We start from the raw sequence: 23,547 nt of genomic DNA, 5'->3' as shown, positions 1-23,547 counted from the left end.
TACATTAACAATGACCACAGTTCAAAAGCTGTGTAGGGCTTAGTGGCATCCTAAGAATGTGAATGGTTCTCTATCAATGCAGCTTCCTTTCATGTCTCTTCCTTCAGGCACCATGCCCTCAGAGTGTTCAACCATGGACATTCATTGGATTGGTCCACAATTACACTTAGCAAAGTACCTTGCCTTCTGCAGGTTCTGGCTGACTAGGACACTCTTACTGCCTGCCATCAGGCATATTGGAAGACTTATAAGATGATAGTCAGCCAGCTTTTGCCACATTATGAACGCACCTTCCATGGCCATCAAACGGGACTTGAACCTCGAGTACCTGGCCCAGAGATGAGGATGCTACCACTGTGTCACCTGTCTTGTCTGTACATCTGAATTGTTGCAAAGGAGTTATCTGTAAAGGTATTGGTGACTCACTAATACCTTATTACCTTTAAATTGCTGCTCAGAATCAGTCTGAGAACAGATACTTGTGCAGAAGTTTTCTGTAATTCTCTTTCCCACTGATCTTGGTTTTTTTTTTAATTCTTTCGTGAGAAGATGTGGGGGTCACTGGCAAGGCCAGCATTTGTTGCCCATCCCCACTTGCCCTTGAGCTGAGCCATTCAGAGGGCAGTTAAGAATCCAGTCCAGAGTCACATGTAGGCCAGTCCAGGTAAGGATAACAGATTCCCTTCCTCAAACAGTAATGAGGGGAGATGGTGATGCAGTGGTAACATTACTGGCCTAGTAATCCAGAGGCCCTGGCTAATGTTATGGGGAATAGGGGTTCAAATCCCACTGTGAAGCTATCATTGATTGTTGTAAAAACCCATTTTGTTCACTAATGTCCCTTTAGGGAAGGAAATCTGCCGTCCTTACCCGGTCTGGCCTACATGTGACTCCAGACCCACAGCAATGTGGTTGACTCTTAACTGCCCTCTGAAATGGCCTAGCAAGGCTTCTCAGCTCAAGGGCAATTAGGGATAGGCAACAAATGCTGGACTTGCCATATCCCATGAAAGAATATTAAAAATGTGACTAAATAATATACTTATTTTGTGATGTTGATTGATGGCGAGGGATAATTCCCCTGCTCTTCTTTGAAATAGTGCCATGAGATCTTTTACACGCACCTGAGCAGGCAGAACGTCCCATTGGAAAAACAGCACCTCTGACAGTGCAGCACTCCTTCAGTCCTGCACTGAAGTGTCAGCCTTGACTTTTATTCTCAAGCCATCAAGTGAGACTTGAACTGAGAATCTTGTAACTCAGAGGCAAGAGGGTGACCAACTGAGCCACAGCCATCATTGTGTGAGCTACTCTCAAAAGTCCTTGATGTCACAATTGCATCTCACCAGCACCTTATCATGAATGGTCAGTGATAAGATGTGGGTGAGGTTCCCTATTCTCGAGCAGGCAGTTGGTTCTATTTTAACCTGCCTTCGGTGTGGGGAAACATCAGGAATATCTGATCTTTGTTAGAGGATATGCCCTCACACTGCTAACCAGTCAACCAGAACATCTGTCAGCTCCTTAAACCAAATCACTTCCATCTTGTATAAGAAATCGTACATTGCGTTAACATGTTAAAGATTAAAATGTATTTTTCTGTATTTCCTGTGCTGCTTAGATAGGTGGTTGGTGACGATTAAAGGTGCACGTTTAAGTTTTAATATTTGAACCCCCCGCCCACCACCCTGAAAGATGTTGCCCCCACGTTGAGGGACACTCTTCCCCCACCCTGCCCTGTTCCTCACCTGTGAGTGGCAGTGCCCATCCCGCCAGGAATTCTGATCTGATTCCCACCCAACACCCAGGCATAAGCTCTTTGTTCCTGTGCCCCACTGTACTGGCTGATTGATGCATGGTGCATCAGGATAAGTAGCTAACCAGCAACGCCAGTGAGCCATTAGCAGTACTGCAGCTTTTTGTGCTTTAAGTGCCAGTTCAGCCTTACAAAGTTATGATCAGCAATATAAGCTAGCCCACAGTTAATGGATTGGTGGGACATTTTTTTGCCTACTATTTAAAAGAGCTATTGACTAGGTTTTGTTCTGACTTATTCCTGGAGATTTGATCATATGTTATATGAGCACAAGACATTTACGCATTGCTTGTAAGGGTTACTGCATTTACTTTAAATTAGCATCTCTTACCCTGAATAAAATATTTGACTTTCTCTTTGATAATGAGATGATCAACGTAATTTGCAAATCAAATAACGATTTATGGATAGGTAATTTTCAAATGAAACCTACTCCTGTGATGTTTCAAAGAAAGGAAGACTTGCATTTATATAGAACTTTTCACAACCGCTGCACAACTTTACAGCCAATCACTTTTTGAAGTGTAGTCACTGTTGTATTGTGAGAAATGTAGCAGCCGACTGGCACACAACCAGATCTCACAAACACCAATAATGACCAGATAATCTGTTTTTATGATGTTGGTCAAGGGAGGGATCAATATTGGCCAGGACACCAGGGAGTACCCCCCCTGCTCTTCTTCGAAACAGTGCCCTGGGATCTTTTATATCCACGTGAGACAGCAGACAAGGCCTCAGTTTAATGTCTCATCTGAAAGGCTGCACCTCCAACACTGCAGCACTCCTGCACTGTGGCATGTCAGCCTTGATGTTTAAGTACAGGTTCTGGAGTTGGACACGTACCCAGAACCTTGTGGCTCAGGTGCGGATGTGTTATCCACGGAACCACAACTGACACGCGACAGCATCTTTCAGATGTTATCTGCCCACCCAGGCAGACGTATAAGGTCCCACGGTCACTAATTCGAAAGGGAGCAGGGGAGTTCTTCCTAGTGTCCTAGCCAACAATTTCCCCATAACCAACAAGTCATATGGGCCTCACTGTTGTTTCTGAGATCGTGCTGTGTTAAAATATCCCTTTTGTGTTTCTGTACAAGAGTATTCCATTGTCTGTGTAGCAATTTGAGAACTCGCGGTTTTTTTTAAAACTAACAGCAAGTTCATTCCATCTTTCCCGAGTCGGAACCAGAGTAGTCACTTTCTTTCACAGGATTCAGGAGAATGGCTTGGATAAGTTACGGCCTTCTCCCACCATGTCCATTTCCACTGGGAAAGACCAGCAGTATGTTTATAAAACCACAATCGGGTCCTACAGCCAATGACAAAGACAAAAATACCTGGAAAAACTCAGCAGGTCTGGCAGCATCTGCGGAGAGGAACACAGTTAACGTTTCAAGTCCATATGACTCTTCATCAGAACTAAGGAAAAATAGAAAAGAGGTGAAATATAAGCTGGTTTAAGGTGGGGTGGGACAGGTAGAGCTGGATAGAGGGCCAGTGATAGGTGGAGATAGCCAAAAGATGTCATAGACAAAGGGACAAAGAGGTGTTGAAGGTGGTGATATTATCTAAGGAATGTGCTAATAGGTGACATTAAGGGTAGAAAGCAGGACGAGCAAGGTACAGATAGTCCTAGTGGGGGTGGGGTGGGGGGAAGGGATCGAAATAGGCTAAAAGGTAGAGATAAAACAATGGTTGGGAATACATTTAAAAATAATGGAAATAGGTGGGAAAAGAAGAATCTATATAAATTATTGGAAAAAAGGGGAATCGGAAAGGGGGTGGGGATGGAGGAGAGAGTTCATGATCTAAAATTGTTGAACTCAATATTCAGTCCGGAAGGCTGTAAAGTGCCTAGTCGGAAGATGAGGTGCTGTTCCTCCAGTTTGCGTTGAGCTTCACTGGAACATTGCAGCAGGCCAAGGACGGACATGTGGGCATGAGAGCAGGGTGGTGTGTTGAAATGGCAAGCGACAGGGAGGTTTTGGGTCATGCTTGTAGGCAGACCGAAGGTGTTCCGCAAAGCGGTCACCCAGTCTGCGTTTGGTCTCTCCAATGTAGAGGAAACCGCATTGGGAGCAGCAAATGCAGTAGACTAAATTGAGGGAAGTGCAAGTGAAATACTGCTTCACTTGAAAGGAGTGTTTGGGCCCTTGGACGGTGAGGAGGGGGGAAGTAAAGGGGCAGGTGTTGCACCTTCTGCGGTTGCATGGGAAGGTGTCGTGGGAGGGGATAGAGGTGTAGGGGGTGATGAAGGAGTGGACCAGGGTGTCCCAGAGGTTCATGCTCTCGTCTGGACCTGGACAAATTTATTAATTTTGCTTCCAATTTCTACCCCTCCATCATTTTCACATGGTCCATCTCTGACACTTCCCTTCCCTTCCTTGACCTCTCTGTCTCAATTTCTGGTGATAGACTGTACACCAATATTCATTACAAGTCTACCGACTTCCACTAGCTACCTCGACTACAGCTCCTCACACCCCGCTTCCTGTAATGACTCCATCCCATTCTCTCAGTTCCTTCACCTCTGTTGCATCTGTTCTGATGATGCTACTTTCAAAAACAGTTCCTCTGACATGTCTTCCTTCTTCCTTAACCGAGGTTTTCCACCCACGGTGGTTGACAGGGCTCTCAACCGTGTCCAGCCCATCTCCCGCGCGTCCGCCCTCACACCTTCCTCTCCCTGCCAGAAACATGATAGGGTCCCCCTTGTCCTCACTTATCACCCCACCAGCCTCCGCATTCAAATGATCATCCTCCGCCATTTCCGCCAACTCCAGTATGATGCCACCACCAAACACATCTTTCCTTCACCCCGCCTGGCGGCATTCCGCAGGGATCGTTCCCTCCGTGACACCCTGGTCCACTCCTCCATCACCCACTTCGGCCTGTCCTCATGCCCAGATCTCCCTGTCGCTTGCCATTTCAACACCCCACCCTGCTCTCATGCCCACATGTCCGTCCTTGGCCTGCTGCAATGTTCTGTGGTGGCCTAAAGACAACTATAGGGGGAGTCCACTCAGTATTCAAAGGGTTAATGGAGCAATTGAATTAAATGCTTGAGCCTAAGAGAAAAACACTGCAACCTTGAAGAACAATAGCATCTTGTCTGACCACGATAGCAGGACGGGCTTTGAGACATTCCATGTGTCTCTCTCTTGGGCCGAATGTAATCAAAGTTGTGATAGTCAAATTATAAACAACTGCACCCGTGGTGTAGGAATGGAAATTCACTGGAACATGGATTGGTCAGTAAACTTATGCAAATAAGCAGATTGAGATGTACAAAATTTACTGTTTGGTTGTAAAATGCTTTTAAGCTTTGTGCATTCTGCTTGGAGACGGTACAATAGTTCTTGTTGTATTGTTCTCCCTTGTGCACAAGTAATAAATGGGATTTCTACGACGAAATGATGCCTCAGTGTGATTAATCTCCAACAGTTTCTGGAGGTTCCACCGAGATGACTAACCCCTGGTGTTGAGTCACGGAGCACCAGCGTTAGGACCTCGCAGTTCAAGGACTCCTCAGTCCACGGCAGCCCCACTTGGGCTTCTGGGGTTCGTTGACCTGCGATCTGCCTTCGCCTGCCTGTGGCTGACCCTCAGGGTAAGTCATCTATTTAAATATTTGGGAGATTAATTTGGCTAGTAATATGATGTAAGTAGTAGTAGCATTCCCAGGGGTTTGAGTCCCCTGGAGGTGAAAAGTAAGTAATTTTTTGTGGTTTTTTTTTAGCGTCTGTGTATTAGTAAGTAAGAAAAAAGGGAAATATGGCATCAAAGAAACCCTAGGTTCCCCCTTTGAAGGGAACCCCAAATGCTTACATGTATGTCCATTGTGGGTCTGAAAGTGTCCAATATGTTTCTGATTGGGTAAAATGGACCCAAGGTAAGAGAGAGAGTTTCCTGCCAGACGGAACATTTAATCGGAATAGGATTGAGCGCTTGGCATTGGTATTAAAGGAAACAGAGAAGTCAGGTAAGAAGAATGTGGGTTGACCTGCGTATGTCCAGTGGAAGGACGAAACGCAGAAACGGGCTGATGAGTTGAGGAAAAGAAGTCAGGAAAGCGAGAAAAAGCACAAGCAAGTTAATTATAAAGAGAAATCCAGGATCCTGGTCGCGCAGCAAACCGCGCAGACCCCAGTACCCCTGCCATCCGATGATGAGCACAGTGAAGAGGACTGGCCTGTGTACCAGTCACCTCCTCCTTATCATAATCCTGAGCAGCTTCCACTCCCAGTGGCTACTGCTCCACCAGCCCCGCCACCCACTGTGGACACGCCAGGACCTGATAGTACTACCGGTGTACAAACCCAATCCCACTCCCGACGGAGACGGAATTCAGACCCTTCACCCTCCGGCGCCACGACACAAATGCCAATGAGAGCATTACCTAATGCCGCGGGAGGTCAAATGCAAGTTTATCGTCCATGGACACCCTCCAGGTTACGAGCAATTGTTGAATCCACCCCAGGCCCTAGAGAGGGGGTTGAGAAGTTTGTACAGAAACTCGAGATTCTCCGTAAATGCCCTATAACCCTACTTGTGATGATATGGATATGGTTCTTGATACTTGTTTGGATGCTCAGAGCTGGCGACCAATTCAGGACACTTGTGAGTGGCCACTGCCTGGCCCTGACCCTCTTACTGTGGATCAGGAGACACAACTTTGGACATTTGTACAGCCGTGCGAAAGGCTTTTCCTGATGTAATTGATTGGCGTAAAATCCATAATACAGTGTGAAAACCCGACGAGGATGTTTGTGATTGTGTTGAACGATTCCGCAAAGTGTTTTTAAAATGTTCTGGTGTTAATCCTCAGGATTCTATTCCGGCTCTTATAAAATGCTCTTGTACAGGGACTGCAGCCTGACCTTAAGAAAGCCTTTACCCTTACTTGCATTGGGTGGGAAGGTAAGGACAATCTTCAAGGAATTATTAGTTCCCTCCAGCATTGCGAGCGCCAATTGAACCGATGCCAGAAACCCCCTAAGAAGGGCATAATGGCACCGGTGGCATGATAGGGTCTCCACGCCCCTTTCACCTCTCATTCCCATTGAGGAACCCACCGTCCCTTTGACTGTTAATAGCTGCCTTTTGCATTTCCCTTATCGATACCGGGGCGACTTATTCAACCCTTCGCCCCGTCCAAGTTCCTGATGCTGTTCCCTGGAGGGATTGCATTTCCGTTGTCGGAGTCTCGGGACAGCCGCTTCCACTGCCAATTTCTGAAGAAGTGCCCCTTTGACCTGAACGGGCGGAAAGGGTCCCATCGATTTCTCCTCGGAGCCGACGTTCCGGTTAATATTCTGGGTCGTGATCTCCTCTGCGAACTTGGATGTACTTTGGTCTGTTCTAATAATTCTATTGCTCTTCAACTTCCCGACCATCCACTTACTCCACAGTCATTGGCCTTCTACAGGGAGATGTTTCTCCTCATTCTCACATATGGTGGTGGAATTTCGGACATTGTGATTTATCTGATAAACTTAAGACTTTGCTGCTCCGATTCCTTGCTGACCACCGTGTTTCCACTGTAATGGCTGTCCACCCACCCCTGCAGCACTGGCTTTGGGATCCTCACTGTACAGCGCACTAGTCTGCCTGCCCGGATCACCAGTATGCTCGAGAGGTAACAGGCCATCTGGGTCAGGGTTATGTTCTCTCTATATCCTCCCTTTGCGTTCGACCTGAAGGCGTTGCAGCTTTTGTATCCCCTCCTCTAGCTGCCCAAACATTATTTCGACTCAGGGAGAACGTTGAGCCTCATGTCACCCTTTGCATTTCCATTGGGTATCAGGCCAGGGACCTTGGTCCTATGGTGTATCACCTTCAGTGCGCAGATTCCCAGTCATCTGTGCCATTGATGGATGGCTGCCTGAATGTCTATGATCAGGCCATTCAATTTGTTCTCTCCCTGCCCCTTGAATACCCCTCCTATTTTCAGCACCGCGCTTTAGACAGTGTGACCACTGATTTCCCGAGGGCCCTGCTGACTATCCCCGATACTTTATGGGCTGAGGGTCCTAATGATGTTGGTCGGGTGTTGTCAGCAGAGCCTTTTCGGGTGTGTTTGGATCCCTCTAAACCTCTCCCTCGGAAAGCTCAATACCCCCTTAACCCTGAGGCAATGGAAGGCATAAAACCCGTCCTTCGAGACCTTCTAAGCTCCAGTGTCATTGTTCCTACTGTTAGCCCCTGTAACACTCCTATACTCCCTGTACAGAAGCCAGGCAAGAATACCGGGCGGTTTGTCCAGGACTTGCCTGTGTAATTCCGACCTATCCAGTAGTAGCCAACCCAGCTACCATACTCACCTGTGTTCCCCCTAACTCTACTTATTATACGGTTGTTGACCTCTGTAGAGCCTTTTTCTCCATACCCATACACCCCGACTCTCAATTCCTTATGGTGCTCAGTATACGTGGACCCGATTACCCCAGGGGTATACCGAAAGTCTGACTACTTTCTCCCGCGCCCTCCAGGCAGACCTCGCCGATGTCTCCTGTCCGGGAGGTTCAACCCTCCTTCAGTATGTCGATGACTTGCTTCTCCGCTCTCCATCCGAACAGACTTGTCTCGGTGACTCCCTCATCCTCCTGAAAGCCTTAGCCCGTAAAGGCCATAAGGCCTCTCGTGAACAGTTACAATTTTGCCAATCCCATGTTGAATATTTGGGTCATGTTCCTGATGGCCCTGCTCGGCTCCTGTCTAAGCGCTGTGTTGAGAGCTATAATCTCCCTTCCCCTTCCCTGAGCTAAAAAGGACCTCATTCATTGTCTCGGCATGTCGGGGTATTGTAGGCAGTGGATTATGCGGAACTCACTAAGCCCCTACAGGATCTTGCCCTCCCTTCAGCCCCTGAGGACCTCACTTGGGACTCGGATGCCCAAGCCACTTTTACGGCCCTCAGGACAGCCCTTATTTCTGCTCCCACCCTGGGTCTTCCACATTACACTAAACCTTTTCACCTTTATGTTCATGAACATTGCGGTTTTTCACAGGGGGTGCTTACCCAGTCCCATGGGGATGCCCAGTGACCGGTTGCTTATTACAGTATTCGCTTAGATCCTGTTGCCCGCGGTTATCCCTCCTGTATTCGATCCATTGCGGCAGCCTAACTCACTATCGTCACCGCCCAGTCCCTTACCCTCGGGTACCCTGTTGTTTTGCATGTCCCCCATGCAGTCGCGGCTCTCCTTCATCATTCGGCCACCCAACACCTCACCACCGCCCGCGTCACCCGCTATGAAACGGCCCTTTTAGGGGGATCCCTCGTTAACTATTGTCAGATGCGCCACCCTCAACCCCACTACCCTGTTACCCACGGAGAAAGACAGTGAGCCTCATGATTGTGTCACCATTGTCCAGCACTCCACCCTACCACGTCCAAATCTACAGGATCATCCTTTGTTAAACCCCGACCTCATTATTTTTGTTGACGGTTCCTCTACTCGATCACCAAACGGCAACTTATTTACCGGCTATGCTATTTGTGATTCCTATTCTGTTATTGAAGCAGCGCGTCTACCATCCTCCTGCTCTGCCCAGGCTGCCGAAATATTTGCCCTTATACGAGCTTGTATATATGCAGCCAAGCAATCGGCCAATATCTATACTGACTCTCGATATGCCTTCAGTGTGACACATGACTTTGGACAGCTTTGGAAACTCCGGGGATTCCTCATGTCAGAGGGAACCCCCGTCTGCCATGGGCAGCTCATCGCTAATCTTTTAACGGCTGTCCAGCTCCCTCCTCCCTTGCTGTTATTAAATGCTCTGCCCATACACAAGGCAATTATTTCGTTTCTCAAGGTAATGATAGGGCTGACCGTGCCGCCCGTGCGGTCTCACTGGGTCTGTGGTTCCCCTTTGGTATCAGGCTGCAACCCCTTCTCCTGTAGCTAGTCTAACTGATCTTGTTCACTTGCAGTCACAGGCATCTGCCCATGAACGGGACAGTTGGACTCAAGCGTCATTTTCACAACGCTCTGACGGCCTCTGGATTTCTTCTGATGGCCATGCTGTTGCCCCTGCTTCACTCCTGCCCTGGATTGCCCGCATGTTACATTCATTTACCCATGCGGGCAAAGGGGGGATGAACAGAATGGCACAGCAGATGTGGTTTGCGCCTGGGTTTTTCACCTTGGCAGCTAAAATAGCTTCACAATGTCTGCTTTGTCAACGACATAATCCAGGCAAGATGCCCACAGTGACTGCTGGTACGGGACCCCAGCCATGGGGCCCGTTTGTACACCTACAAATGGACTTTATACAAATGCCTAAATGTATGGGATATAATTATGTTTTAGTTCTAGTATGTTTGTTCTCGCGATGGGTGGAGGCGTATCCCACCCAACGAAATGATGCTGTTGTTGGTGTAAAATTGCTGTTACGTGAATACATACCCAGGTTTGGGATACCAGCGATTTTATCGAGTGATAATGGACCTCATTTTATCGCTAAATTGATGAAGGAACTGCTGAAGACCTTACGATGCAACCGTCATCTTTCCTGCCCATACCACCCCCAGTCTACTGGGGCGGTGGAAAGACAAAACGGTATTCTGAAAAACAAACTAGCTAAATTATGTGAGGAAACCGGTTTGAAATGGCCTGAAGCTGTACCCCTGGTGCTCATGACTATGCGCTCTCACCCTAACTGTACCACCTCCCTCTCTCCTTATGAAGTTATAATGGGACGTCCTGTGCTCCTCCCAGTGGCCCCACCTTTGTCTGCTAGGAAAATGGACATCCACACTATGGATGAGGGGATGATTACCTACTGTATAGCTCTTACTAATTCTCTCAAAAGCTTGCATTTACAGGTGGTAGAAGCACAGAAAAAGCCCACCATTGAAGACTGCCACCAGCCCAGGGACCTAGTCCTGGTAAAGACCTTCAGGAGAAAGAACTGTTTGGAACCTCGATGGGAGGGGCCTTTCCAAGTCCTGCTCACCACCCATACAGCCGTGAAGGTTGAAGGACGATCCTTGTGGATCCACACATCGCACGTCAAGCGGACGCTGACCTCGGACAGAAGTGTTTGTGCAAGAACTTTAACTGAGCCATCAGAATGCTGACTCTGATTTGGATCCTGCCCTGCGTGGTCCTTGCAGGGGTATGGTCTACTAATTCTGCGGTTCAACGCATGCAGGCCGAAGCCTCGCAAACTAATCAGACTGATTGTTGGATTTGTACTCATTTTCCTGTTGACCCCTCCTCTGCAGAGATGCATTTTCTGGCTTTCCCCGCAGCATGGCCCCGAGGCAATACAGGGGCCATCATCCATCAGGCGCCCATTTTGAGGCAGGAACCTACTTTTGTGGTTGTCAAGGGAAAGGCCTGGCTATGTGTCAGAAGAAATTATACCTGGGGTAGTGTTCGGGTGGGCGAGCTGTCACAGGATACCTGTGCCTACCTTGCTGATTATAACTATCAGGAGGCTCGATTCTGATTCTACAACCAGTCGGGTCCTATGACCACCTTTTGGGAATGTAAGGCTAATGAGGTGAAGTGTCTTTCGCAGGTCCCAAAATCTGAAGACATACTCTCATATTTTAATAGGAATGGGTGTGATTGTCAACGGTCATACCATCTCACCCTAAACAATTCCACCTCCACTTGGTCCTCTGATGGCTACTATACTGAAGAGTCCAAGTCTTGCAATTACAAAAGTCAGTCCGGATGCCCCGACTTGTTGGCTCTGAGGGCGTTACGACTTAGTCGGACCTGCCGTGTTCGCTGGTATGCCCAGGAGAAAACTCTTGTCGTAGAGAGGTGGCTTAACTTTTGTCAAAATTCCACCTATTGGTATCCTACTCTTGTCCGCAATGGCTCATTTTGGCTCTGCGGGAACAGGGCATACAAAACCCTCCCTGTCGATTGGGCAGGCACCTGCACCATTGGCTATATTGTCCCTGAGGCCTTTGGGGTCAAGAACCTTACTATTCATTCTCTCCACAACCATCTAGGACCTGTGAAGCGTCATAAACAATCAACCTGGAACACCGGATTTCACCAATTTGTCCGGGCCCTCATCCCAGGTCTAGGGGTCTCAGAACTGGAAAAGGCCATTATCAATATTTCCGCCACCATGGAACTTATTGAGAATAAGACCGTTGACGCCATCCAGAATCTGCAGTTGGAAACTAAGTCCCTTTCCAAGGTTGTCCTCCAGAACCATATGGCCCTGGATTTCCTGCTAGCAGCGCAAGGGGGAGTCTGTGCAGCTATTAATGAAACATGTTGTTTTTACATTAACAAGGACCAGAGGATTGAGACTGATGTGCATTTCATTCAGGACCAAGTGCGCCTCCTCCATGCAGTTGCCCAGGAGGAACCGATTGACTGATGGGGGTGGCTCCCTAATATCGGGGGATGGTTTGGAGGCCCTTTTAAAATCATGCTCAAATGCCTTGTTATAGGTCTTGCTTTACTTATTGTTTTGTATGTTATTATTCAGCTTATCCTCTGTTGCATCCGCTGTATCTGCCGACCGCAGATCTCCCAGAGCCCTAGTGATAAGCAAGTTGCCGATTCTCTCCCCATCCTCCGGAATCAGGATTCCATTGAGGAAGAGGCTTGGAGATTAGGTTATATCGAATTTGGCTAAGAGTGGAGGATTGTCCTTTCAGGACAAAAGGGGGGAGTGTGGTGGCCTAAAGACAACTATAGGGGGAGCCCACTCAGTATTGAAAGGGTTAATAGAGCAATTCAATTAAATGCTTGAGCCTAAGAGAAAAACACTGCAACCTTGAAGAACAATAGCATCTTGTCTGACCATGATAGCAGGACGGGCTTTGAGACAATGTGTCTCTCTCTTGGGCCGAATGTAATCAAAGTTGTGATAGTCAAATTATAAACAACTGCACCTGTGGTGTAGGAATGGAAATTCACTGGAACATGGATTGGTCAGTAAACTTATGCAATTAAGTGGATTGAGATGTACAAAATTTACTGCTTGGTTGTAAAATGCTTTTAAGTAAGTCTCTGTGTATTCTGCTTTGAGACGGTACAATAGCTCTCGCTGTATTGTTCTCCCTTGTGCACAAGTAATAAATGGGGTTTCTACGACGAAATGATGCCTCAGTGTGATTAATCTCCGACAGTTCCAGTGAAGCTCAACGCAAACTGGAGGAACAGAACCTCATCTTCCAACTAGGCACTTTGATTGTATTGATGCACCTTGTGATACATGTGTAAAAGTTGAATCTGATTGTACTTATGTGATGGTGATTTTGAAATGGTTTGGAATGTTCTGCCAGATATTTTATGAATAAAGTATATTTTTCAAAAAAAAACTTTACAGCCTTCCGGACTGAATATTGAGTTCAACAACTTTAGATCATGAACTCTCTCCTCCATCCCCACCCCCTTTCCGATCCCCATTTTTCCAATAATTTATATATGTTTTTCTTTTCCCACCTATTCCTGTTATTTTTAAATGTATTTCCATCCATTGTTTTATCTCTACCTTTTAGCCTATTTCGACCCCTTCCTCCCACCCCACCCCCACTAGGGCTATCTGTACCTTGCTCGTCCTGCTTTCTACCCTTAATGTCACCATTAGCACATTCCTTAGATAATATCACCACCGTCAACACCTCTTTGACCTTTTGTCTGTGACATCTTTTGGTATTCTCCACCTATCACTGGCCCTCTATCCAGCTCTACCTGTCCCACCCACCCCTTAAACCAGCTTATATTTCACCTCTCTTCTATTTTCCTTAGTTCTGTTGAAGAGTCATACGGACTCGAAACGTTAACTATGTTCCTCTCCGCAGATGCTGCCAGACCTGCTGAGTATTTCCAGGTATTTTTGTTTTTGTTTTGGATTTCCAGCATCCGCAGTTTTTTGCTTTTATCCTACAGCCAGTGATATGAGTACGGTTTTCCAGTTACAAAGCATTCACAGCACAGAAACAGGCCATTCAACCCAACTGGTCTATGCCGATGTTTATGTTCCACATGAGCCTCCTCCCACCCACCTTAATCTCATCCTATCAGCATATCCTTTTATTCCTTGTTTCCTCATGAACCTATCTAGCTTCCCCTTGAATACATCCATGCTATTCACCTCAACCACTCCATCTAGCAGCAAGCTCCACATTCCAACCACTCTCTGGGTAGAGTTTTCTCCTGAATTCCTTATTGGATTTATTTGGGACTATCTTGAATTTATAGCCTCTCATGTTGGTCTACCCCAGAAGTGGAGGTGAGAGTTGGATTCTGAAGAAGGAGGATAACAGATTTTGAAATGCTGGTACAGGGTGCTGAGAGACAGCTGAAAGGACAGAAAGACCAATGAATGGGTTAGATCAAGAGGAGGAGTACAGGAAATTCACAGAATTGATACGGTGCAGAAGGAGGCCATTCAGCCCATCGTGTCTGTACCGGCTCTCCGAATGGGCAATTCCCTTATTGCCATTCTGGTGCCTACTCCCCCTAACCCTGCACATTCAGATTAATGGTCTAATTCCCTTTGAATGCTCCAATTGAACCTGCCTCCACCATAGTCTCAGGCAATGCATTCCAAGACCTTAACCACCCGCTGCGTGAAAGAGATTTTTCCTCATATCGCTTTTGCTTCTTTTGCCAATGACTTTAAAGATGTGTGTTCCTCGTTCTCGATCCTTTCACGAGAGGGGACGGTTTCTCGTTGCTAAGTACAGTTAGAGAGAGAAAGATCGCCAAGTACAGGCATTGGAATTGAAGAACCAACAGCCTTATCCTGGCAACAAATGAAGGAGAAATTGAGGGTAAAAGCTGAAGAGGTAAAAGAAAAACCCGATGGGTGGAAAACATATTCGTATTGAGGGAGACGGTTGCTTAGTGGTAATGTCATTGGCCTTATAATCCAGAAACTCAGGCTAATGCTCTGGGGACATGGGTTCAAATCCCACCACAGCAACAAACCCCCCAACCTTCCTTCCTGAAAGATGTTGCCCCATGTCGGGGGACACTCTTCCCCCATCCTGCCCTGTTCCTCATGTGGGAGTAGCAGTGCCCATTCCAATTCCAATCCAGCATCCGGGCACATCCCTTTAATTTTAATTCAAGTAATAAAATCTGTAGTTGAAGCTAGTCTCAGTAATGGTGACCATGAAACTATCATGACTGGTTCACTAAGGGAGGAAATCTGCTGCCTTCACCCGGTCTGGCCTACATGTGACTCCAGACCCACGGCAATGTGGTTGACTCTTGTTCACAAGTTCAAGGGCAATTAGGGATGGGCAACAAATACTGGCCTTGCCCACGACAAATAAAAACAAACATTGAAATGTGGACTGAGAGAGGATTGAAGAAAACCAAAGAAACAGAACAATGCAACAGCCCCACTGAGACTATGGCAACAATGAATGATTAACAAGTGGAAACATTTTCTCTATATCTACCCTATCAAACCTCCTCATATTTTTAGAGACCTCTATCAGGTTACCCCTTGGCCTTCTCTTTTCTAGAAAAAAGAGCCCCAACCTATTTGGTCTTTCCTGATAGTCCAAGCTCTTAAGTTCTGGTATTATCTTTGTAAACCTTTTTTGCACCTTCCCCAGTGCCTCTATATCCTTTCCGCAATATGGAGGGCAGACATGTTCCTGAGAAAGATAGCAACCCTCACTCACCTTGTACCCAGCAGCAGAGTTGCATGTTGCCATGGATCTTTGTAAAGTACTCTTGGGTTTGTGGATGTGTTCTGGGGCTGCTACAATGTGGATTTAGCTCAGGAATGCAAAAGTACCTCTGGATTCTGTCCTTCTCTTGGCGTGTCTACAACAACAACTCTGACTTATATTTATGTAGTGCCTTTAACATAATAAAACAGCCCAAGGAACTTTACAGGAGCATTAGAAAGCAAAATGCGATGGAATACTCCTCACTTGCCTGACTGAGAGCAGTTCTTACAACACTCAAGAAACTCGACACTGTCCAGGACAAATCAGTCTGCTTAATCATTGCCATATCCGGCACTTTAAACATTCTCTCCCTCCACCACTAACCACTGGCGTACTATATACAAGATGCACTGCAGGAACTCATCAAGGTTCCTTTGAAAACATCTAGCAAACCCATGACCTCTACCACCTAGAAAGGGCAGAGGTATGGGGACACCACCAATTGCATATTTGCCCCCAAGTCACTCACCAGACTGACTTGGAACTATATTGCTGTTCCTTCCCTGGATCAAAAGCCTGGAACTCCCTCCCTAACAGCACTGTGGGTGTACTGACTGCAACAGTTCAAGAAGATGGCTCACCACCACCTTCTCAAGGGCAATTAAGGACGGGCAATGAATGTTAACCTTGCCAGTGACACCCACATCCCGGGAATGAATAATAAAAGTGACATCAATACACAGGAGATAAAAGCAAAATACTACGGATGCAAGAAATCTGAAACAAAAACAGAAAATGCTGGAAAAACTCAGCAGGTCTGGCAGCATCTGTGGAGAGAGAAACAGAGTTAATGTTTCAAGTCCGTATGACCCTTCTAATGGGAGTTATGTACAGGCCTCCGAACAGTAGTCAGGATGTGGGGCACAAGATACACCAGGAGATAGAATAGATGTGTAAGAAAGGCAAGGTTACAATGATCATGGGGGATTTCAATATGCAGGTAGACTGGGAAAATCAGGTTGGTAGTGGATCCCAAGAAAAGGAATTTGTGGAATGCCTACGAGATGGCTTTTTGGAGCAGCTTGTGGTGGAGCCCACTAGGGAACAGGCAATTCTAGATTTAGTGATGTGTAATTAGGCAGATTTGATAAGGGAGCTTAAGGTGAAGGAACCCTTAGGAGGAAGTGACCATAACATGATAGAATTTACCCTGCAATTTGAGAGGAAAAAGCTGGAATCAGATGTAACAGTATTACAGTTGAATAAAGGCAACTACAGAGGCATGAGGGAGGAGCTGGCCAGAATTGACTGGGAGATGAGCCTAGCAGGAAAGACAGTGGAACAGCAATGGCAGGAGTTTCTGGGAGTAATTTGGGAGACACAGCAAAATTTCATCCCTAGGAAGAAGAAGCATATTAAAGGGAGGACGAGGCAACCATGGCTGACAAGGGAAGTCAGGGACAGCATAAAAGCTAAAGAGAAAACATACAATGTGGCGAAGAGCAGTGGGAAACCAGGGGATTGGCAAGCCTACAAAGACCAACAGAGGACAACTAAAAAAGAAATAAGGTGGGAGAAGATTAAATATAAAGGTAAACTAGCCAGTAACATAAAAGAAGATTGCAAGAGTATTTTTAGATATATAAAGGGTAAGAGAGAGGCAAAAGTGGACATTGGGCCGCTGGAAAATGATGCTGGAGAAGTAGTAGTGGGGAACAAAGAAATGGCGGAGGAACTGAATAGGTACTTTGCGTCAGTCTTCACAGTGGAAGACACGAGTGACATCCCCAAAGTTCAAGAGAGTCGGGGGGCAGAGGTGAGTATGGTGCCCATTACAAAGGAGAAGGTGCTAGGAAAACTGAAAGGTCTGAAGGTGGACAAATCACCTGGACCAGATGGATTACACCCCAGAGTTCTGAAGGAGAGAGCTGAAGAGATAGTAGAGGCATTAATGGTGATCTTTCAGGAATCACTGGAGTCAGGGAGGGTCCCAGAGGACTGGAAAATTGCTAATGTAACCCCCCTGTTTAAGAAGGGAGTGAGGCAAAAGACGGGAAATTACAGGCCAATTAGTATGACCTCGGTCGTTGGTAAGATTTTAGAGTTCATTATTAAGGATGAGATTTCAGAATACTTGGAAGTGCATGGTAAAATCGGGCAAAGTCAGCATGGTTTCATCAAGGGGAGGTCACGCCTGACAAATCTGTTAGAATTCTTTGAGGAGGTAACGAGTAGGTTAGACAAAGGAGAGCCAATGGATGTTACTTACTTGGATTTCCAGAAGGCCTTTCACAAGGTGCCGCACAGGAGGCTGCTCAGTAAGATAAGAGCCCATGGTGTTAGAGGCAAGGTACTAGCATGGATAGAAGATTGTCTGTCTGGCAGGAGGCAGAGAGTGGGGATAAGGGGGTCCTTCTCAGGATGGCGGCCGGTGACTAGTGGAGTTCCGCAGGGGTCAGTGTTGGGACCACAACTTTTCACTTTATACATTAATGATCTAGATGAAGGAACTGAGGGCATCCTGGCTAAGTTTGCAGATGAGACAAAGATAGGCGGAGGGACAGGTAGTATTGAGGAGGCGGGGAGGCTGCAGAAGGATTTGGACAGGTTAGGAGAATGGGCAAAGAAGTGGCAGATGGATTACAACATGGGGAAGTGCGAGGTCATGCACTTTGGTAGAAAGAATAGAGGCATAGACTATTTTCTAAATGGGGAGAGAATTCAGAAATCTGGAGTGCAAAGGGACTTGGGAGTCCTAGTCCAGGATTCTCTTAAGGTTAACTTGCAGTTTGACGCGGTAGTTAGGAAGGCAAATGCAATGTTGGCATTTATTTCGAGAGGACTAGATTATAAAAGCAGGGATGTGCTGCTGAGGCTTTATAAGGCTCTGGTCAGATCACATTTAGAATATTGTGAGCAATTTTGGGCCCCATATCTCAGGAAGAATGTGTTGGCCCTGGAGAGGGTCCAGAGGAGGTTCACGAGAATGATCCCAGGAATGAAAGGCTTAACATATGAGGAACGTTTGAGGATTCTGGGTTTATACTCGATGGAGTTTAGAAGGATGAGGGGGGATCTGATTGAAACTTACAGAATACTAAAAAGGCCTGGATAGGGTGGACGTGGGGAAGATGTTTCCATTAGTAGGAGAGACTAGGACCCGAGGGCACAGCCTCAGAGTAAAGGGAAGACCTTTTAGAGGTGAGGACAAACTTCTTTAGCCAGAGTGGTGCATCTATGGAATTCATTGCCACAGAAGGCTGTGGAGGCCAGGTCATTGAGTGTATTTAAGACCGAGATAGATAGGTTCTTGATTGGTAAGGGGATCAAAGGTTACGGGGAGAAGGCGGGAGAATGGGTTTGAGAAACTTATCAGCCATGATTGAATGGCGGAGCAGACTCGATAGGCCGATTGGCCTAATTTCTGCTCCTATGTCTTATGGTCTTATGGTCTTCTTCAGAGCTGAAGAGAAGTGGAAATGTGATGAAGTCTATACTGTTTAAGGGGGGTGGGGCAGGGGCAGCTAGATAGAAGGCCAGCGATAGGTGGGGACAAAGGAGGGATTGACAAAGATGTCATGAACTAAAGGACAAAGGGAGTGTTAATGGTAGTGGTTAGTGATAAAAGAGTTGCTGATATTGGCATAAAGGTAAGAAAGCAGAATGTGATAATAGCAGAACAAGGGTAGCATTGTGTGAAAGAACAACATGGAACAAGTGACAGGTGGCCCTGTAAGGGATGGGGTGGGGAGAGGGGGTGGTGGTTGGGAAAGAAAGAATGATAGAAAATGGGATAGAAAATGGGATAGAAAGGGGGATAAAACCATGGATAAATGAATAAAAATAAGTGGATAAAAAATAAAAATGAATGTAGAAAAAAGGCGATTAGAAAAAGGGGGTGAGGATAGAGGAGAGAGTTCATGGTCTGAAGTTGTTGAACTCAATATTCAGTCCGGAAGGCTGTAAAGTGCCTAGTCGGAAGATGAGGTGCTGCTCCTCCAGTTTGCGTTGGGCTTCACTGGAACATTGCAGCAGGCCAAGGACAGACATGTGGGCATGAGAGCAGGGTGGTGTGTTGAAATGGCAAGCGACAGGGAGGTCTGGGTCATGCTTGCGGACAGACCAGAGGTGTTCCACAAATCGGTCACCTAGTCTGCGTTTGGTCTCCCCAATGTAGAGGAGACCACATTGGGAGCAGCTAATGCAGTAGACAAAATTGAGGGAAGTGCAAGTGAAGCTCTGCTTCACCTGAAAGGAGTGTTTGGGCCCTTGGACGGTGAGGAGGGAGGAGGTAAAGGGGCAGGAGGTTGCACCTTCTGCGATTGCATGGGAAGGTGCCGTAGGAAGGGGATGAGGTGTTGGGAGTGGTGGAGGAGTGGACCAGGGTGTCCTGGAGGGAATGGTCCCTATGGAATGCTGATGGGGGTGGGGGGGCGGTGAGGGGAAGATGTGTTTGGTGGTGGCATCATGCTGGAGTTGGCGGAAATGGCGGAGGATGATCCTTTGAATGCGGAGGCTGGTGGGGTGAAAAGTGAGGACAAGGGGGACCCTATCATGGTTCTGGCGGGGAGGGGAAGGTGTGGGGGCAGAGGCATGGGAGATAGGTCAGACACGACTGAGGGCTCTGTCAACCACAGTGGAGGGGAAACCTCAGTTAGCGACAAAGGAGGACATGCCAGAAGCACCGTTTTTGAAAGTGGCATCATCAGAACAGATGTGACGGAGGCGAAGGAACTGAGAGAATGGGATGGAGTCCTTACAGGAAGCGGGGTGTGAGGAGCTGTAGTCAAGGTAGCAGTGGGAGTCGGTAGGCTTGTAATGGATATTGGTGGACAGTCTATCACCAGAAATTGAGACAGAGAGGTCAAGGAAGGGAAGGGAAGTGTTGGAGATGGACCATGTGAAGGCGATAGAGGGGTGCAAATTGGAAGCAAAATTAATAAATTTTTCCAGGTCCAAACAAGAGCATGAAGCAGCACCGAAACAGTCATCAATGTACTGAGAAAAGAGTTGTGGGAGGGGGCCTGAGTAGGACTGGAACAAGGAATGTTCCACATACCCCATAAAGAGACAGGCATAACTGGGACCCATGCAGGTACCCATAACCACAAGGAGATATTAGGTCAGATGACCAAAGGCTTGGTCAAAGAGGTAGATTTTATGGAGCCCCTAAAGGGAGGAAAGAAAGAGAGGCGGAGAGATTTCGGGGGGGAATTCCAGAGCTTGGTGCCCAGGCAGCTGAAGGCACGGCCTCCAGTACTGGAGAAGTTAAAATTGGGGATGCTGAAGAGGCCAGGGTTAGAGCAGCACAGGTGTCTCAGAGGGTTGGTAAGGCTGGAGGATAACTCAGAGATAGGAAAAGATGAGGCCAGGGAGAAATTTACAGTAAAGTACCAGGGGTTACAGATCCAGCATTGGTGGTGGCAACAGCTTGAGATTGTGGCACCTATGAAAGCGTGTTGCAATCATTAAATTTATCGCAGTTTATAAAATGGCTAGTGTAGCAGCACAACCAAAACGCTGACTATGCAAAGAAGGGGCCTCACAAAATGCTATTCTGAGTTTCAGCAAAATGAACACTGTTTAGTTAGATGTTCCTTGACTGAAACAGAATCAGGCAACATGAACCACCAGCACAACAAATATTTTGGCTAATGTGTGGCTCAGCTATTGACCTGTATGGTCACTGAGTGATGGGGAATAGCAAGGTGCCGGATTGAATCCCTGGTCTGTGATGAATTGGTTCATTGTACCGATATAGTGTGAGCATTTCTAGATGTTCCCTTACTTCAGTAAGTGGCGATGTTTCATGTTTGAGTGTGTAATTTAGAGATGTTCCCAAAACAGTACCTAACTGTATCAAAAGGTTTGAGAGGAACTAGTCCCACCAGGAGAACTGCATGTGTTTTCTGCATGTGTGACAGGCGTGCCTGTTGATACACCAGCCATGGTGTCTGTACACCATCTAGTGTGTGCATGTGTGTGTGCATGCATGCATGTGTGTGTGTTGTAGTATAAGAACATAAGGAGAGGAGCAGGAGTAAGCCAAACATCCCCTCGAGTCTGCCCCACCATTGTTGAACTTATATATTAACTCCAATTCCATGTCCTATTCCCACGTGTGTATGTTTTTGTGTGCATGTTTGTCTGGTAACAAACACACAAGCCATGGAGACACATCTTGTCAGTGCCTTTGCAGTCCTCAGTCTGAGAAGGAATTGTTACCCTGCTTTAGACTAGACAGAAAAGAGGGATTGTTTATTTCCATCCCCTTTGGGGGGAGGGTCAAGACACCGATTTAAAATGATTGGCAAAAGAACCAGAGGCGACATGAGGCAAAGCTTTTTCACGCAGCGGGTGGTTGGGATCTGGAACGCGCCCGCCTGAAAGCGTGATGGAGGCAAATTCAATTGTGGCTTTCAAAAGGGGATTGGATAATTATCTGAAGAGAAAGGATTTGAGGGGTTACAGGGGAATGGCGCGGGAGCGGGAGCAGCTGAATTGCATTCACAGAGAGTTGGCACGGATACGACTTGTCAAATAGCCTCCTCTGTGCTGTACCCATTTGATGATTCCATGATGTGCCCCTTTCCGATCGGCAGACGGTTAAGAGACGTTCCGGGCCTGAACTGCTCGGATCTCAGTGCTGGCACTGTGTATATGGACAGGAATTGACACAGTTGTGAAGGCCTTCACAGTCGGTTGATATTCCCTTTTCTAGGCTGTCCCATGAAGTACTAGCAGCCCACCTGGAAATGTGGGGGTAATTTTACATCTGCCTTCCACCCCACCTCATCTACAGAAAGTCAAATTGTTTTCTAAAGTCGGGGTGGGGGGTGGTATTAATAAAAATTTAGCCCCCCTTGTACCTCAGGACTACCCAAAAGTCAGCACTTTCAGAAGAAGGGAAGGAGAAAATTAAAAAACACACAAATAAAAAAGTGAAATCTCAAACTGTTTTTGCAAAACTTTTGATTTTTACAGTCAAAATTCAGCTGCTGTTTAAACATGGTTTGAAATCTTATAACTGTGACTGGAAACAGTTGCAGTACTGTTATATGCTTGCAGGTGGCGCAACTGAGCTCATTGGGGGGGGTTCCATCAGTATTGAGCTCCCTGAGCATCTGGTTCCACATCTGGCACTGGGCTTCTTGCAGATTCCCACAACTATTTTGATCGCGTTTTATCCTGCTCTTTCTTTGCGCAAAGGCTTCATCCTTTTCTCTTAGCTTCCGTAGGTCAGCTGGTAGCCCATTCGGCCCCTGAGGCAGAAGGTTGTGGGTTCTAGTCCCACTCCAGAATCTTGAGCACAAAAAAAAATCAAGGCCGCCACTGCAGTGCAGCGTTGAGGGAGTGCTGCACAGTTGGAGGAGCAGCCTCTCGGATGAGACATTAAACCAAATCCGCACTTGCCTTCTCAGGATCCCATGGCACTATTTCAAAGAATGGCAGAGGAATTCTCTAAGTCCCTCTGGGACATTATTTATCCCTCAAACAGCATCAAAAAACAGATTTCCTGATGCTGTTTGTGGGAGCTTGCTGTGCAGAACTCAGTTGCCGTGTTTGCTACATTATAACAGTGACGACACACCAAAAGTACCTCACTGGCTGCATAGTGTTTTGGGACATTCTGAGGTCAGGAGCAGTGCTATAGAAATGCAGGTCTTTATTTTTTTGCATTAGTCACAATATGTTGAGGGAAATGGGAGCATAATGGTAATGTTACTGGACTAATAATCTAGCAGCCTGTGGAATAATGCTCCGGGGACATGAATTCAACCTTGGCAGTTGGGGGAATTTAAATTCAAATAATAAATAAATTTGGAATTAAGCGCAGGTCTCATTAATAATGAGCACAAAACTACTGGATTCTTGTGAAACCCCATCATGTTCATTCATGCAAGGGAGGGAAACCTGCCATCCTTACCCGGTCTGGCCTACATGTGACTCCAGGCCCACAACAACAGGATCTTAGCTGCCCTCTGAAACAGCAGAATATCAAACCCTAAAGGGGAGAAAACACTATGGGTACACCTGGATTGAAATGGTTTAAGAAGACTGCTCACCACCACCTTCTCAAAGGCAATGAGCGTTGGGCAATAAATGCTGG

Source organism: Cetorhinus maximus, chromosome 28 (genome assembly GCF_964194155.1).
Source record: "Cetorhinus maximus chromosome 28, sCetMax3.hap1.1, whole genome shotgun sequence".
In the NCBI taxonomy this organism is placed as follows: domain Eukaryota; kingdom Metazoa; phylum Chordata; class Chondrichthyes; order Lamniformes; family Cetorhinidae; genus Cetorhinus; species Cetorhinus maximus.
Note: the sequence above shows the minus strand (reverse complement) of the source record.